The following is an 18,642-nucleotide window of genomic DNA, read 5'->3' on the forward strand; positions in this document are numbered from 1 at the left end:
CGTTAACAGGACACATACAGGATGGACCTGAGAGTTCCTGATAAAGATCAATAAGCATTTCTGTGCCTAGAGCTATTGCCTGAAATTCCAAGGATGGAATGCTCTTGGTTGACAGTTGTCGATTCACAAACCGTTTTTGGTGGCCATCAAAAAACTTACTTGACCACCGTTAACGTTCTGAATATACATTACTGATCCGTAAATGGATTTGCTGCTGTCGACAAACGCAATTAGGTTATAAGACTCGTCTCTTCTGCCAACAAATCTTGCAACACTGACATTAGGACTGGCATTCACCTGTTTACATATTTTCTTCCACTCATGAAGTAATTCCTCAGACAACCTATGATCCAGTCTAGACTAGAATTACACTGTAGATCATGAAGAAATGATCTAGCCCTATTCATAATGGCATAGTTAACCCAAATATGTCATAGTGTGATGCTATCGATTTCAAAATAAGTCTCTTTGTAGTGGCTTTACAATCTAGTTTTAGTGGTTTCGTTAACAAATGATCTTTTATTCGATTCCATCTTAGGCCCAAAAGTTTCACCTCATCTGGAGTCTTCTCTTCCTGATCTTTGTCAATATCAGCTTGAATATCAGTGTTATTTGTCACATATTGCTGTAAATAAAATTTATATGGCTCAAATATTAAACCTAACCTATCAATAGACCATTTCAATTTACTGGAATCATTTGCACTTATCGCTCCATTGTCCATATAAAGAAGAGCATAAATGTGTCTCTTAAGTTCTTTCACTTCACTGGAATCCTCCTCGGTATCGAGTATCAAAATTTTATATAAGCCCAATAACAACAAGCATGGTGAGCAGACAAGACCAAATGGGAGACGCTTTGACTGATATCCGACAATGGTGTAGTCGCCTTTGCTTATATTTCGGTACCAGAGAAACAAAAGTTTAATAGAATCTTGTGGTAATAAGCATATATTCAAAAATGCCTTTTTAATATCAAAACAAAACAAATAACTATCAAAACGCAAATGCAAGAGAGCACTAGTGATCTTCTGATTCAAGCTGGGTCCACTTAACATGGCCTGGTTATGACTTAAGGCTGTACCGTTACGATTCTTCTCACAAATTTGAGAGGTAGACTACTCTACATTTTGTGGTGTCTCTCTCTGGTTTAAACACACCCATATGTGCTAAAAAACTGTAATTTGGATTCTCTTCCAAATATTGATCAAGATTGTCAATTATCTCTATTATTCCCCAAATCTGCCTGCTCTCTAAATTGTTTGGTCCAATCACTTTCAAATAACCATTGTTATTCTTAGAGAGTTTCTTAAAATTTGCTTTAAGAATTTGAGTGGCAAATAAATTTTTATTTTTAGCCAAAAGGTGATCAACCTTATGGTTCCAAATAAGTGGCATGACTAACCTGCCATCATCATTTCTCTTTGTATTTTTTAGAACATAATTGACTATTCTCTCATTTGTCTCCACAGACACCATACCCGAATATTTTTCTGAATCATAACTTAACGTATCACAGCAAAGCTTATCAAGTACTTTCTCTGCAGCCCTTTGTATATTTATATCTGAAATTTCTCCATCTCCGCCCAAAACTACATAATTAATCCCAACCTGTTTTGTGTCTGGCTCAGGGTGTGGGTTTGAGTAAGAAGTGCTATTAAGTACAATATCTTTATAGGTCACACCAATGTTAGGTGATTCTTCCACTCCAATACACTGAGCAGAAAGAGGAATTGGATGGACAATATGGAAGATCTTCAAATTCGACTGCATTTGTTCTATATTTCCTAGCAACATCATTCCTGCACTAGTTTGTGAATACACAGAAGGTATGTTACCCTCAAATTCACCAAAGGCAATGATTTGCTCTTTCAACAATAAGCTGAATTAGAGCCAAGAATAAATTCCAAATTCATTATATTATCCCCACCATCCATCATAAACTGATCTGCCAATGTGTAACCTTTATCATAAAAACTTCTGGCTACCAAACCCAAACCTGGTAATTTTAAAGATGTGGATATTTTGGGGACACCTATAGCTTCAATACAATAATTCTTGCCTCCAATATCTAAATTTACCTCATAGCAGTTAGTATGATATACACGAGAAGAATTAAACCCCTTTACTTTAAGACTTATATCAGATTTGATGATAGGCAAGTTTTCACTTTTCGCCCTGTCTTCAACAATAAAATTGCTCTGGCTACCACTGTCACGCATACACCGCATTGTCCCTCCTTGAAGGACACATGAAAATGTAGGCAATATTGCATGATGCTATCTTTGGCCTCAAAAACTTCACTATAAACTCATCAATGCAAGATACGCTGAAGAAGTTTCTCCAATTTTAATTCTCCTTAGGCTTTTTCTGATCAATGTCTTTTTTCTTACTTTCTTGTACTTTGGATTTTTTCCTCAAGACACAAGAAGCTGAAATGCCAAGCCCCACAAATACATCTTTTATTAAAATGGAACTTGCAACTATCAGCATTATGATCAATTCTTGCACACTTTATACAACCCTTGAGAGCCTTGATTTGTGCGACCTTAGTGGAAGGAGTAGGATACTTAGTGCATTTGTGAAGTGGATGGGGATTTATATTATCCACACAGAGGGGGCAAATTTTAAAAACATTACTGAACTTAATTGATTGAACAGCCGCTGCCATGCTAGTTAGGTCCGTTGAAGAATTTTCTTTACATTTGCTTCTAGCTTTATAATGCTTTTGAGCATTCAAATAGCGTTCATTAGCTTCATAAAATTGACTTCTAATTAGGGCTAACGATGGTTTATTCTCATTTGTAATTTGCTTTATATGTATAATTTTTTATCGTACTTATTTGTGTTGTCAGGTCCTTGTATTTCCTTTGATAAAATTAATGTATGGAACAATCGTAAAATAAACAATTTTAGGCTTCAAATTATATTTAATTAACAATTAACAAGAAATGATTAAGATAGTTAACTATTAATAACTAATGACAATTATCTATATATGAAATAGCGAAAAACTGTAGTTATTCCGAAGGAAGGAATGGCGTGGAAAGGAGTTGAGTCACTGCACTCCTCCGTCTTGAGAAGGAACCCGTCAAAAGTGAGGGGAATGCAAACTTCCTCCTCCCGATGTCCATTAATTATCAAAGGAAATACAAGGACCTGACAACACAAATAAGTACGATAAAATTATACATATAAAGCAAATTAGAAATGATAAAGGGTCGAAAAAAATCTGCAACACGTGTATAAATTACGTAGAAGAAAATTAACTATTCGACATCCCTTTCTATTTGATAAATTACGTAAAAAACAAATGAAAGAGAAATATAAAAATTCGTTATCGGATAGCACTGAATATGAGATCAGTATAATGATAAATTTGATGTTAAATATTCTTTAGGTCCTTTCCTTTTAATTTATTTAATGAGCGTGATGGGGGATCAAAGTTGATACGAAAAAACTTTAAACTAATGATCGGAGAACAGTACTTGAACTTGCATTAACTCATTGTACTCACATCTTCATTAGTCCCGATCCGCTGAAGTGAGATTCCAAAGTCCCGTGGTTGAATGGACTATACGTAGCTCGGAAAAAAGGTGTTATTAAGCTTGCTGCCATTCTGACGTCCAAGTCCATGAGCCATCCTCGGCTGCTAAGGTTTTAGCTTGCCATATTAATGATAATGAATCGATGAAGTAATATTGTACACACCCACCAACTGATTCTCTGACTGTCCTGGTGCACACCGACCAATCAACTCTCCAACTCCAACTGAAAGAAATCAGTAACTAAAGCGCGGGGCAGCCTTTACTTCCTTCGTCAACCAACAGACGATGTTCCGAGATCTCAACGACCGTATGGGCTTGTTGATCGTAAACGAGCATAATGCAAGCACTTTTACAAAGGTTATTATTATTTTAGTCGGGTGAGACCTAAGAACATCGTAACATTAAATTTAAAAAATCAATCATACTTTGAAAGAAAAAAAAAATAGGACAAATTTAATAATAAATTAAGTTATTTCTTAATCAAAAAATAAAAAGGAAATATAAATTGATTTTTTCTTCATATATATACATATGACATATATATATTATATATATAATTTATATATATATATAATAGATATATTGTAATATATGATTAATAGATATTACATATATATATTATATATAACATCATACTATATATATATATATACTAGAATATATACTATATTATATATAGATATAGCATATATAATATAATAATATATATATAATATATATATGTATTTATAATAATTATATATAATATATATATATATATACTCATATATATATATATATATATATATAAATATATATATATAGAGATATATATTTATATATATATATATATCCTATACTATATTATATATATACATATATATAGATAATCTATATAATATATAATATTATATATATATTTATATATATATATATATATATATATATATATAGATATATATTATGTAAGAAGTTTACTATATATATGTTATTATATATTAGATATAGAATATAAGATTTAAATATATATAAATAATATGTTATATATATATATATATATATTAATATAATAATATATATATAATATATATAATAGTATATATATAATTATATTTATATATAATATATGGCTTACTTGCAAAGATATCAAACAGTATTCAGCAGGGTTTAATAAACACATCAAAAAGGCCATCAATACATTAAATTTTACAAACAAGCTATTCTAAAAATATAATTGAGAGAGAAAAGAATTATAAGAATTAAAATTAATACAAATTGAAATGTAGACAGTAAAAAAGAAACCAGTTCTCACCAAACCATTCAATGAAGGAAAAGAAAACGAATGACTCAAGGAAAGTTAGGTATTACTATTGCTTGTCCCACCAATAATAGAGAATGCTTTTTATTTATTTTATTTCACATATAGAGGCATGATTCTTTACATTAGAAAATTCTGGTTTACTCAATTTCTGACCGTTCTAAAAATATATCCCACATGGCCACAATATCTCATCTGCAGTAACCTGCGGCTAGATCCAACATAAATACCAGGACATCCCGGGAACTTGAATTTATAAATAATGTTGGATCTCATGAAGGTCTGCCAAACAGTCTTTCTTGCAGTGATATAGTCTGAATACGTGTTTCGGTGTTTAAGGGAGGGTGAAGCGAATTTATGGCGTATTAAAGTGTGTTTGTAATGTGGTGGGAAGGAATTACACGCAGTTGCTATGGGAAAGGTTCTGGCTCTGGTTTTATGAAGACGTGAGTGTATAATTTTATATTTCTTTCCTTTCTTTTTTTCTCTTTTTGTTGGTATTAATTTACTCTAAAGTGTGTTTTATTTTCATGTCCCTGGTTTACTCAATTTCTGACCAGTTCTAAAACTATATCCACATGGCCACAATATCTCATCTGCAGTAACCTGTAGCTAGATCCAACATAAATACCTGGACATCCCGGGCACTTGAATTTATAAATAATGTTGGATCTCATGAAGGTCTGCCAAACAGTCTTTCTAGCAGTGGTATAGTGTGAAGACGTGTTTCAGTGTTTAAGGGAGGGTGAAGCGAATTTATGGTGTATTAAAGTGTGCTTGTAATGTGGTGGGAAGGAAGTACGCGCAGTTGCTGTGGGAAAACAGGTTCTGGCTCCGGTTCTATGAAGACGTGAGTGTATAATTTTATATTTCCTTCCTTTCTTTTTTTTTCTTTTTGTTGGTGTTAATTTACTCTAAAGTGTGTTTTATTTTGATGTCCCTCGAGATTCGGTGGACATTAGTGGTTTTGTGGTAAAAAAAAATATGGGGGAAAACTGGTATTGTGGGTTACGCCCTTGTGTGTGAGAGAGAGAGAGAGAGAGAGAGAGAGAGAGAGAGAGAGAGAGAGACTGAGACGGTGGCAGGCGTGTGAGCGGGTGCTGAGTTAAACAGTTTTCTCTTGAACTTTTTTTTTGTCTTCTCCCTGTTTTTTTTGTTCCCAACGTGACCTTGTATTTCATATAACAGCTGTTCACATGGTGGTTTGTTGAGCACGGTTCATGTTTATATGAACTTTTATTGCTGGATGATTATTATTAGTTTTCCTGGATTGGGCTTTTTAGGGGTTTTGCAGATGTACATGAGTATATTAATGTTACAGAGGTTTGGGGAAGATAGTGAAGTATAAGGTTTTCATAAAGAAAGCAAAATGGCTAACGCAAGTGGTAAGCAGACTCTGGTTCACTGGATTACAAATGTATGTGCGGACGTCTGCCCATTCCGGTACAAATTTTTATTGAAGGGGTGAATAACTATTTAAGCACAAAAAGATTACAGATGATATAGAGGCGTTCACGGAGGTGGAAGCCTTGTTAGATTTCAATAAAGGTGATCTTTCCTACCGGTGTCGGAGCTTTCAATATGCAAAATGCCGGTCATGGACTGATTTACAGGCATTTTTAAGAGTGGCTTATGGCTCAAAGGAGAGATTTAAGAGGGCTATATGAAATCTGGAAAGGCACATCTAGCCTTATTGAACATAGCTTAAAGCTTTTTGACTCAGTGGCAGAATGGATACAGAAATTGAAAACCTCTATATGGGTTAATGGGGGTAAAGCTCACTCGACAATTTACATAAACTGATTCATTTTACGATGCTATTACACGATGTACCAGACGCAAGAGTGGACAGTTTTGATGAAAAGATTGAACTTACATCAGACAAAGAATTAATTTATGCCTAACTTCAAAAACATATGTCCAAATGTCCCACTGTAGATAATACATTTTGGAATGGACCGATGCGACAAATATGTTCAAAGAGACACAGAATTTCCTTCTCCCCATTTGTGTGCAAAAGTAGAATATAATAGAAGATCGATCGATCAAAGGCAACAGCAGTTGCGTTGTTACAATTGTAATAAACCAGGGTACACAAAGAAAGTATGTAGAGTCAAATATTGTGGAATGTGTAAGAGTGTGGATTACTATTGGCAAGCTTGTCCGTCTCAGATATGGACAGATGTGAGGCCTACACCTCTAAGGTCTGGGATTGTAATACGAGAAATTCCCAGGCAGGTCACTTAAGAGGGCAAATGGATCGGCGAAATTTTTGGAAAGCCAAGCAACAGAAAGGGTACAGATGATTTGTATGTGCCATTGCGTCTCATGGGGAATGCCCCAGAGCCCAGGCCTATAGTTTATGGAACAGAGGAGGATGTTGATATTCCGGTCTTCATTGATACCGGTGCTAGTATCAACTTAATGGATCATAATTTGTATCAATGCATGTTCTCCCATTACCCTTTGAAACCCTCAATGGAGACAGTGTGTGATGTGCAAACCCATGAATTAAACACCCTGGGTTTTGTTAAACTACGGTTTACTTTCAGTGACAGAGTGTTAATAGAACCACTTTTGGTTATAAAAGGGGTGCATTGGGCAACAGACTTTTGTTGGGTCATCCTGCATGTAGAAGACTCAAGATTTCAGTCCATGTGGGTGTTAAGTGGTTATATAACAGGTTGGTAATAACCTCCTTGGTGATTTTATCCCCTTATAATGGCACCGTAAGGGATGAAAACTGACAAGATGTGGAGGTTATTGAAAAGGGGGTGCGTTTTGGCGGTGCTAATGGTGATGATACTGGGGATATGCGGGGTTGTGATACCAAAACCCACACTGGTGATACAGGGAATAACTGTAGTGATGTTAAATGGGATGTGGGGAGGGGTCCATGGTAGTAACAATTTTGCTGGATATGCCAATGGCATTATGGGTGGTGATAACTGATACTGATATTGATAGTATTACTGATACTACAATGAGGTGGATGCAATGAGAACCACAGGTGGTGATATTTATGGGATCGTGGAATGGGGAGGTACTAACCATAAATATAAATGTGTTTTATCAGAGGATGTTATTTTAATGCCACGTTCAAAGACTATGGTAAAAGTCGAGTTGAGGGAAATGAAAAAAACCTGCGGATGTATGTGTAATTGAAGGGTTATTAGCGCGGCATCAGTGAACAGTGTATCAAACACTGGTGTTACATGGATAGAATTACTGAACTGTAATGATGCAATTAGGAAATATCAGAAGAATACATGTGTGGTAGATCTCCAATATTGGAGTAATGACAGTGGTTCAGTTGCTATTGTAGAGGGGATATCGGAGTTTCAGAGGCAGAAAACGCAATCAAGGAAGCGAATATTCAGAGAACATTTAGCTAGTGCGGATTATAATGAACATATTGAAGTGTAAGCGAGCTCTTGGCAGAATTTGGGGATATAATACCTTTACAAAGGGGGATAAAAAACTGGGATTGACTAATGTGTTAGAACATAGGTAAACTTAGAGAATGGTACAAAACCTATTCACATTCCTGCAAACCACATACCTTTCAAAATCAGAGGACAGGTAGAGAAAGAGGGCAAGAAATGGGAAGAGGAAGGAATCATTAGACGTAGTGTGTAAAGCGCCTCAGTGGCGTGGTTGGTATGGTGTTTTACATATATATATTTATATATATATATATATATATATATATATATATATATATATATATATATATATATATATATATATATATATATATATATAAAACACCAGGTAAGTGAAAGGATGGTCCTGTTCTAAACTGTGTTCCCTTATGGCATAAAAAGGTGGTTTAGAAAGAGGAAACCTAGTTCTAACAGAAAGACCGCTGTGTTCCAAAATTCTGTGTCTGAGCCATCGGGAACTGGATCCCACGTATCGCAGATCACACTGCGAACAGGTAAACAAGTAAAACGACACTCGAATTAAGGTCCACAGGAAGAGCAGGCTCCTACCTCAATAGTAATCCTATAGTAAAAGAGTTTAGTAAAAATAAACCTGAAGCTAACTTGAGGAAACTATGCTTAAGTATATCTTGTAACTTTTTCGGACCATGTAGCTATGACCAAGGAAAGGTAATTTATATACTTTACATCTTTACAAAATTTCTCATCAAGAAAAATTTTCAGAACTTTGGGAAAAACAAATATGGGATAAGAATTTTCGGAAAAAATAATTCTGGAGGAAGACCATGTCTTGATGAAATAAATTAAAATCACAACAAACATTGTAAGCTCTATTTATCATTAGTACGTATTGAATTAAGTTTATGCAACTTTGGTAAAAAAACAGATAATTCAATCCCAAGCCAGTAAAATACTTTTCCAATAAACAGAGGTCTCAAATTTGCCTCTATTTCTGTGTACCTGAACATCTAAAAATGACAACTTATTATTTTGTTCTGTCTCAAAAGTAAAAGAAATTTTAGGGTACGAGAATTAAAGTATTCAAAAAATAAATCCGGGTGTGAACGTTCCTTAAACACAAGGAAAGTGTCATCCACGAACTTATGATAATACAAAGCTTTTAAAGCACTGGGGCATTCAGACATCCAAATCTTTTCACAATAACCCATGAAGCAATCTGCATATACAGGTCCAAGGGAATTTCCCATAGCAACTCCATTTATTTGATTATATAATTTACCATCAAAAGTAAAAATGCCATCAGTAGTAGCCAATTGTAATAATTTTCGCAAATCTATTTTATTAAGTCCAAAAGTTGTTATGTGGTTTTCACATATGTTATTAAGAATAATGTCAATTGTTACTTTTAATGGGATATTGGTGAAAAGAGGGGTTACATCAAAACCAACCATTACAACATCTTCGTAAAATCGAAAAGAACACTTCTTTGACAAACTTGGAAGAATTTGAGACGTTAAACTCACTAAAAGTTAGTGGTTTTAAAGCTGGAACTAAAAACTTTGACAGATAATAGCTAAAAGTACCAATGGAGGATATAATGGGTCTCAATGGGTTTCCTATTTTATGAACCTTAGGCAGACCATACATAATTAAGGCTTTTTTGACATGAAGCAAATAAATTACTATATGTAACTTCCCCAATCTTATCTCTCAAATTTCTTAATATCCTATTTTAATTTGTCTTCTAATTTACAAATGTGACTCACAATATCTACATTTAACATCATAAATTTTGTATTGTCAGAGAGTATTTCATTCATTTTATCTAAATAATCAAATCAATTCATCAATACAACACCCCTACCTTTATCTGGCTTTGTAATAACTATACTATCATCGTTCTTAAGTTTACGTAAAATATTGATTCTGTCTTAATTTAACTGATTGTCACCCTTCTTTCTACGATTACAATTTTTAAAAGTCTCATTTGTAATTACAGAAATTTTGATAAAAATTTAATTAAGGATTTCATTACCACAAATGTCACAGTTTCTCAAAGGTGAACACAGTTTTTCAAAACATAAAAAATCCTTGAAGAAATTCAATTTCATGGGAGTCAAGGCAAACTCAAGACCAAGAGAGAGAACGTCCTTTTCCTCTTTTGTTAAATTTCTGTTAGAAAGATTAAAAATTACTTTACTACCATCTACTTTCTTACTAACGTCAACACCAAGATTTTTCAACTTTCTACTGTGTGTAAGCTTAACATCTGCCAATTTCTTATCAACATTGAAATCCAAAATAGAAGACAGGTAATTGTAGTCCAGAAAAGAAAGATTATTCCTTAAATCCCTATTTAATGAAGACAATTCTGTAAAAATTACCTCTTTCTTACGTTTTACCGTTTTAACCTCAAAGTCTAATAATTTAAACGGCCATGAAAGATACGTTTTCGTGTTGTGAAAATCTCTGGAATAAACCTTAAATTTAATGAAATTAGGAAAAACACGGAAATCCTTGCAAGTGTTCAGAAATCGCATGTCCTCCTCAATCTTCTTGGATCTATAGCGTACCTTTCATCTTATTTTTATTCGTAATTTTTCTTTTTTTTTTTTTTGTTTTTTTTTTGTACGTGCTGTTAATTTAACTTCATGTTTTTACTGAAGCTTTAAATAAGAGAATTCATTTTAATGTAATTTTAGTGGTTTCTCATCCTTGTCAATTTTTCTGCCTGATAAAGAGTTTTAATCCTCTATAACTTGTCAAATATAGAATGTTCTTCCTGGTCTTGGCAATATTATTTAGCATTAATCTATACTATATTATAATATATATATTATATAATATATATATATATATATATATATATATATATATATATAGATATACATATATATATATAATATTATATATATATATATATATTATAATATTATATATAACATTATAAATATATCTATATATATTATACATTGGGAAAAACCTACATGTATTTCATACGGTAAGCGTGGACACGAAACGGAAGGCAGACCCCCACTACACAGACATGGCTCTCTCTCTCTCTCCCGGCAATCACCCCACATCTCTCTCTCTCTCTCTCTCTCTCTCTCTCTCTCTCTCTCTCTCTCCACCTCTTTCTCTCCATTCTAACAGGTAATGAAAATGAGAGAGTTGCATCATAACATAACGTTTATTTATTTACAAGAATAAATCAATTAACTAAGTAATCCAGTCTCACAGACTAACTAAAACAACTCATTGTCAAGTCACCCCAAAGGTCACACCTTTCCCTGGGAACTCTGTCCCACAGAAATCCAGAACCATCTGCCAAAGATACAGAACACATTCTGGTAAGTACACACACAAGTTTAAAGACAAAGTTAATAAAATGGAACATCTTACAAGATATCAAACAAGCCACCCCTTTGGCTAAAGTAAAGGTAACACTTACCCATTCCCAACCGGGCACTAAACACTTTGTCACAAAAAACTCCCCCGGCGAATGCCACGGCATCTTTGCCTATGACTCGAAGCCCTCTGTCAAAATCCCTCCCATAGGCTTGGGTATGAACGCTTTTAACAGAAAGAGGCGCACACGCACATACGAACACACAGTTCGCTAGCGCCTCACGGTTCTAGCTGCATCTAGTTTCACAAAGGCACTTTGGGAAGAGTTCATAAACTGTCGTACATTGACTCGACGAACTAAGCATTTTTATCTCACGCCATCCCCTAGAAACTCATTCATCAGCTACCCTCAGGTCGTTATCTCTGCACTGTCCTCCACATTCCACAGGTTACAGAGAATGCACGAACAATATATTATTAATCAAAACCCTATGTCTTACAGATTGCTCGGCCTCGCACCTATATGCTAGCTCCCGCCTAGCAGAATTGCTTATACAATAAAACATTGGCCGGCTTAAAATAAAAAAAATAAGAAAAACTGCACGTCTCTGGCATTATAAAATAAAGTCTTATCACGCTTTATCTCCCAATAACACAAAACGCATTATCTCTGATATTTTCTGCATTAGGATTCTTGAATATCCCTCTTCGCTTGTCTGCAAGTAGCTGAACAGACAGCAACAGGCTATAGCAGGCTGTAGCAACTGTAGGAAGACGGAATGCCTCCCTCATCGTAGAAGACTCTCACGGCTTCTTGTAGATCCCCAAAAAACACGCTGTAGAATTCTCTCGATCACCCATCATGGAAATACTTGTAATCACGATGGACAACATGGCAGCAACCTCTCTTCACGGCTGGTGGACGTCTTGCTGGTGTCGGTGAACTTTTGGGCGTTAGTATGTCAGTCAGGTCTTTGGTCAATCTAAGAAAATTAACCCAAACATACTACCTCTATCAAACAATGATCTCAAAAAGGTCAGAAATACTAACTGAACGTCTCCCAATTAAACTCCCTTTAAATTATGACTACTAAAATGATAAGTCATTATTACAACTCTCTAAGAAAAAGAAACATCAAGTTCTCCAATTCAATTCTCCAAACTCGCACATCAGCACACACACAACTCAGAATCACAGCAACTCCACGGAATTCTGCACTCACATTTCGAACTCGAATGTGCTCACAAGAGAAAAAAAAAGAAAAAATTCGTAACAAGCCCAAGAAAGAAAAGAATCACGTAACACCCAGACCCAAAAAATTCTCGCAAGCTAATATTTAAACAACCCACAAAATCAGTAAAAATCTCCAACTTTTAACAGCAAAAACCCCCTTTAACTGCCTCAATAATTAATCACAATGAGACTTAATGTCAAACTCCCATTTCGTAAATAGCAACCCTCGAAAAATTACACCTCCCGGTAAAATCAAATCTCCCGTCCAAAAAAGAAATGTTATTAAACTCAATCCCCAAATCATATCTCCTTTCATAGGAAAAGGAAAAAAAATAATAAAAAAAAAATAATCACAAGTAGATTTCCCCAATCACAAAAATACATAATACATGTATAATATGCATAACTCCCGCGTTTTCCCCAAGAAATGCTCCATGTAAAGTTATGGAATTTGCCAGAAAGCAAACTCTCTTACATGCGCTTCGTGAAATGCTATAGCCACATTTCCCAGATATTGCAAAAATTCTGATCTGTCACCATCAGAAGAAAAGAAACAGCACAAGCGCTCAGCACACGGCTCATCACATCGCTTGTCAGCAGAAAAATCACCTGCGGACGCATGCTCAAACAACAGCACAAAAAAATTGTCTAGTCAGACACATAAGTTTGGAAACTCATGATTCTCAACAAAAAAAAGGGTCTAAACTGACACATTTCACAGAATTAACTCCAGGATATGACTAATGTGTTCAAAAATTTGTCTCGAAAGACTATTCTCTCAACATGACTTTTCCCCAAAAAAAAAAAAAAAAAAAAAAAAAAATTATATTTCTCCAAGAATAAATCACACTTGTGAACAACTATAAAAAATGGCACCACACCATCTCCAAATAACTCGTAATGCAGTAATGCCACTTCTCTCTAAATAGACACGAAATCAAAAAAAAGAGAACCACAGAAATCTTCTCTTGTCTCGAAAAAAAACTCCATAACCACAAAAAAAAGAGAGTCACCCGCCCAAGATTAATTCCAACTCCATTATGAGACACCATATCAATAATAACACCACTCCGGTTATAGAAATATTTCCTCCATTTGGTTAATAAAACCAACCCCCTTATATTATTCTCTTATTTCTCAATAGCCACATGTCAGTAGAAAGGAAACAAAAAGACACCACTCCAGGAATAGAGAATAATCACCTCTATTTCGGCAAATACAAAATATTTACCTCTATTTCCACAATAACATCCTGTGGAACAAAACAAGGCTCCAAATAATATATCTCCAAAAAATGTGACTCAAGGCATCTAACTCACACACTCCCACAAATATTGCCCCATAATCTCCAATATGTGTCTCCATTTGCAACAAAGATGGCTGCAAAATAATTGAACTAAACATAGCTCATACCACATTGGCAAATATCAAAATATGGCCAAAAATAAATAGATTATCTCCCATAATTATGTATATTTCAAATATAACTCCAAAATAAAATAATATAACCCTCCTAATTAATCTCCCCACCAAATAATAAGATATCTCAATTATAACTCAATTATATCTCAATTATAACTCCAATTCTCCAGAGAATAACTCAATGTTATAGTAAAAACTATAAAAACTCACTCCATTTAGCATAACTGCTAAAAAAGGGCAAAAACTCGGCATATAAAACTGTCTAGAAAGTTCTAGAAAAAACCACCAATGTGCCACAAGTCATTATAACAGAACTCCAAATTCACAGTGTCTAAGCAAAGACTTCCCCATATGCACTACGACATAGCCATTAGAAAACTTAACCAAGTTTCCTATCTCTCACAAAGTTGTCACAAATACAACTAATGTATTGTGCAAGAAAACTCACAATTTCTGGAACACAAATATCCAGAGAAAAAATGTAGTGCCATTACGTATGCATTCAAAACATGCAAGAAATTCTCCCCTATATTACTCTATAGCATCAAATAGCTAAACACGAACACGTTCTCTTAAATGACTCTAAGTCTGAACTGAGATAATATTCACACTAACTGGAGAGAAAAAACAAATTCAAATTCAAATTCACCCATGGTAAAAAAAAAACTTGTGTCAGCGATGGCTAACTTCCAAAAAAGGGAGGAGAAAACAAAAAAATCAACGGCACCATTAACTATCTCCCGTAACTCACTAGATGTCAAGCAATTATCTGCTGAACTCATAAAAAAAAAAAAAAAGGAAAAAAAAACTAAAACAATGTGTTGTTAGTTCTTCCCATAATCACAAAAGATTTCACCTCCCTTGACAGCATTAAAACACCCACGTATTAGTACATAAAAAATCAGTATCAGAAATATCATTATCACAAAATCACCAAAAAAATTGCTATCATCAAAATCATCAGTATCAGTACAAAAATTATCACCAATGTTAATGCTTGTCCATTCTCCAAAAATTCAGCAAAAAACTCAGCAAAATTCAGCAAAATTCCACACAACTCACCAAGATTCAGCCAGATTCATCAAGATTCAGCAAAACTCATCCCCGTGAATCACTGAAATATTCTCCAAAGTTACAAAACTGAACAAATAATTAACACAAGACTTCTCCCATTAATTCATCGTAATAATTCTCCTTGAATAATTATCTGTAATAATTATTGAATAATCTCCCATGAAATATCTCAAATCTCTCGTAAAACAATTCTCCCGTAATGATAATTATACTTAGGCAAACCTCCCGTGACACATCTCAAGTATAATAATAATTAATAATAAAACAATAATAATAACTCTCCAAAGCAATAATTCTCTCGCAAAGGTGAAATTCAAAATAGCATACAACAGTAATGCTGAATCCTTATGACATACAATTTCTCCAGCATGCAACACCATGACATAACACCATTGCCACACAACACAGATACAACACCAATCATCGGCATTTCAAAGTAATTTCTCCAACACAATAAAAAAATAATCTGTGTATATTTGTGTCTTTCAAGGCACAAAGAAACATATAACACATCCCGTGCATGTTAACTACTTTTCCCCTCATTTTCGTAAAAAAGAAAAAATCTCTTTATTTCCTTTTCTCTTCATCCAAGGGAGAAAAAAAAAAAAATATCTTTTCTAAAAAAAAAGACTCTACGGGCATTTCACTTCATCAACTTATCAATCAGCTGATGTCTTAGCATTCAATGTCAAGGCCAAATCCATCTCCAACACTAAGAAAAAAAAAGGAAAAAAAAAGGAAAAGGGGAAGTCACCCACACTGAGACAAAAAATTTCTCCCCCCCTGAGAACAACCCCTCAGTCGAGCAGCAGAAACAGCCCGAGGCATACACAAGTACCCATCTCGCAATACCCTCCCCTGCCTGCACTATCTCACGAGTGAGGCTAGTGGTACCCATGCAACTACCCTCCCAAGGGATGCCCGTACACCCTCGCAATGCAAGGCGCCTCTCTGCAGAAATATGCTGAGCCCTTAAAATTGTGGCCGCTCTGTGTCACTAAGCCAAATCTGCTTGTCTAAGCACAGTTCCCATGCATAGAAAAATACACTCCTATGTCTTAAACAAAGACGAATGCATACGTCCATCAAACACGCGTGAATAAAGAAAACACGTCACTATGGAGCAAAGACAAGAAAAATTATTGACCTCTTGAACCAATCCCATAACCCTGAAATATTTAAACAAAAACCCACTCCTTTTTGATAAACAATAGTTCTTAACACTCACCACTCCATAATGGGAAAAAAGAACTCGAAATTCTTCGTAAAAACGCTGGTAGTGATATAACAACGACCGCCGCACAGGTATCTCGGAACACTCGTCATTGAACAAGCAAACGCGACGGGGTGAGTGACCTCCTAGCAACACTCCCTTACAAACTAGACTGAGTTGCTTGTCTCACGATCCCTCCCTGAAGAATCTTGGTACGAGCAAATTTGATGACCCTAATAGAAAAATCTTTCCTCATCCCCCATCCACGGACGGACATTTTCTCTACCCTTTTTCCTAACTGGCCAACCATCTCTACATTGGCGTTCCTAGGCATAGAAAAGCAAGAAAACTTTCATATCCCCTTTTTAACCGTCTGCCACCACTATTAATATGGGGGAATTATCCCTCCATGCCACCACTATTACATGGGTTAAAAACCTACATGTATTTCATACGGTTAAGCGTGGACACGAAACGGAAGGCAGACCCCCACTACACAGACAGGCTCTCTCTCTCTCTCCCGGCAATCACCCCACATCTCTCTCTCTCTCTCTCTCTCTCTCTCTCTCTCTCTCTCTCTCTCTCCACCTCTTTCTCTCCATTCTAACAGGTAATGAAAATGAGAGAGTTGCATCATAACATAACGTTTATTTACAAGAATAAATCAATTAACTAAGTAATCCAGTCTCACAGACTAACTTAAAACAACTCATTGTCAAGTCACCCCAAAGGTCACACCTTTCCCTGGGAACTCTGGCCCACAGAATCCAGAACCATCTGCAAAGATACAGAACACATTCTGGTTAAGTACACACACAAGTTTAAAGACAAAGTTAATAAAATGGAACATCTTACAAGATATCAAACAAGCCACCCCTTTGGCTAAAGTAAAGGTAACACTTACCATTCCCAACCGGGCACTAAAACACTTTGTCACAAAAAACTCCCCCGGCGAATGCCACGGCATCTTTGCCTATGACTCGAAGCCCTCTGTCAAAATCCCTCCCATAGGCTTGGGTATGAACGCTTTTAACAGAAAGAGGCGCACACGCACATACGAACACACAGTTCGCTAGCGCCTCGCGGTTCTAGCTGCATCTAGTTTCACAAAGGCACTTTGGGAAGAGTTCATAAACTGTCGTACATTGACTCGACGAACTAAGCATTTTTATCTCACGCCATCCCCTAGAAACTCATTTCATCAGCTACCCTCAGGTCGTTATCTCTGCACTGTCCTCCACATTCCACAGGTTACAGAGAATGCACGAACAATATATTATTAATCAAAAACCTATGTCTTACATATATATATATATATATATATATATATATATATATATATATATGATATACATATATATATATATATATATATATATATATATATATATATATATATATATATATATATATATATATATATATATATATATATATATATATATATATAAATATATATATAGTATGTGTGTGTATGTATGTATGTATGTATTAATGTATATATACACATCCCAGTTCATTCTAAAGTGTAACCCTGTGTATGCTCATAGATATGGCTCCAAATATAATTGAATTTTGCACAGTGTACAAATGATTTCCATTGAGAGATATCAAAATTGATTCTAGGTTTAACGAGAAATAAAGAATGTTCTTCCTGGTCTTGGCAATATTATTTATCATTAATCTATATATATATATATGATATATATATTATATATATATATATATATAATATAATATATATATATATATATATATATATATATATATATATATATATATATATATATATATATATATATATATATATATATATATATATATACTATATATATATATATATATATATATATATATATATATATATATATATATATATAGTATGTGTGTGTATGTATGTATGTATGTATTAATATATATACAGCCCAATTTCATTTCTTTCAAAGTGTACCCTGTGTATGCTCATAGATATGGCTCCAAACCTATAATTGAATTTTGCACAGTGTAACAAATGATTTCCATTGAGAGATATCAAATTGATTCTAGGTTTAACGAGTAATAAATAAAGAGATTCAGAGGCCTATGGGCCTTAAAACTATC

Source organism: Macrobrachium nipponense, chromosome 16, assembly GCF_015104395.2.
Source record: "Macrobrachium nipponense isolate FS-2020 chromosome 16, ASM1510439v2, whole genome shotgun sequence".
Lineage (NCBI taxonomy): Eukaryota > Metazoa > Arthropoda > Malacostraca > Decapoda > Palaemonidae > Macrobrachium > Macrobrachium nipponense.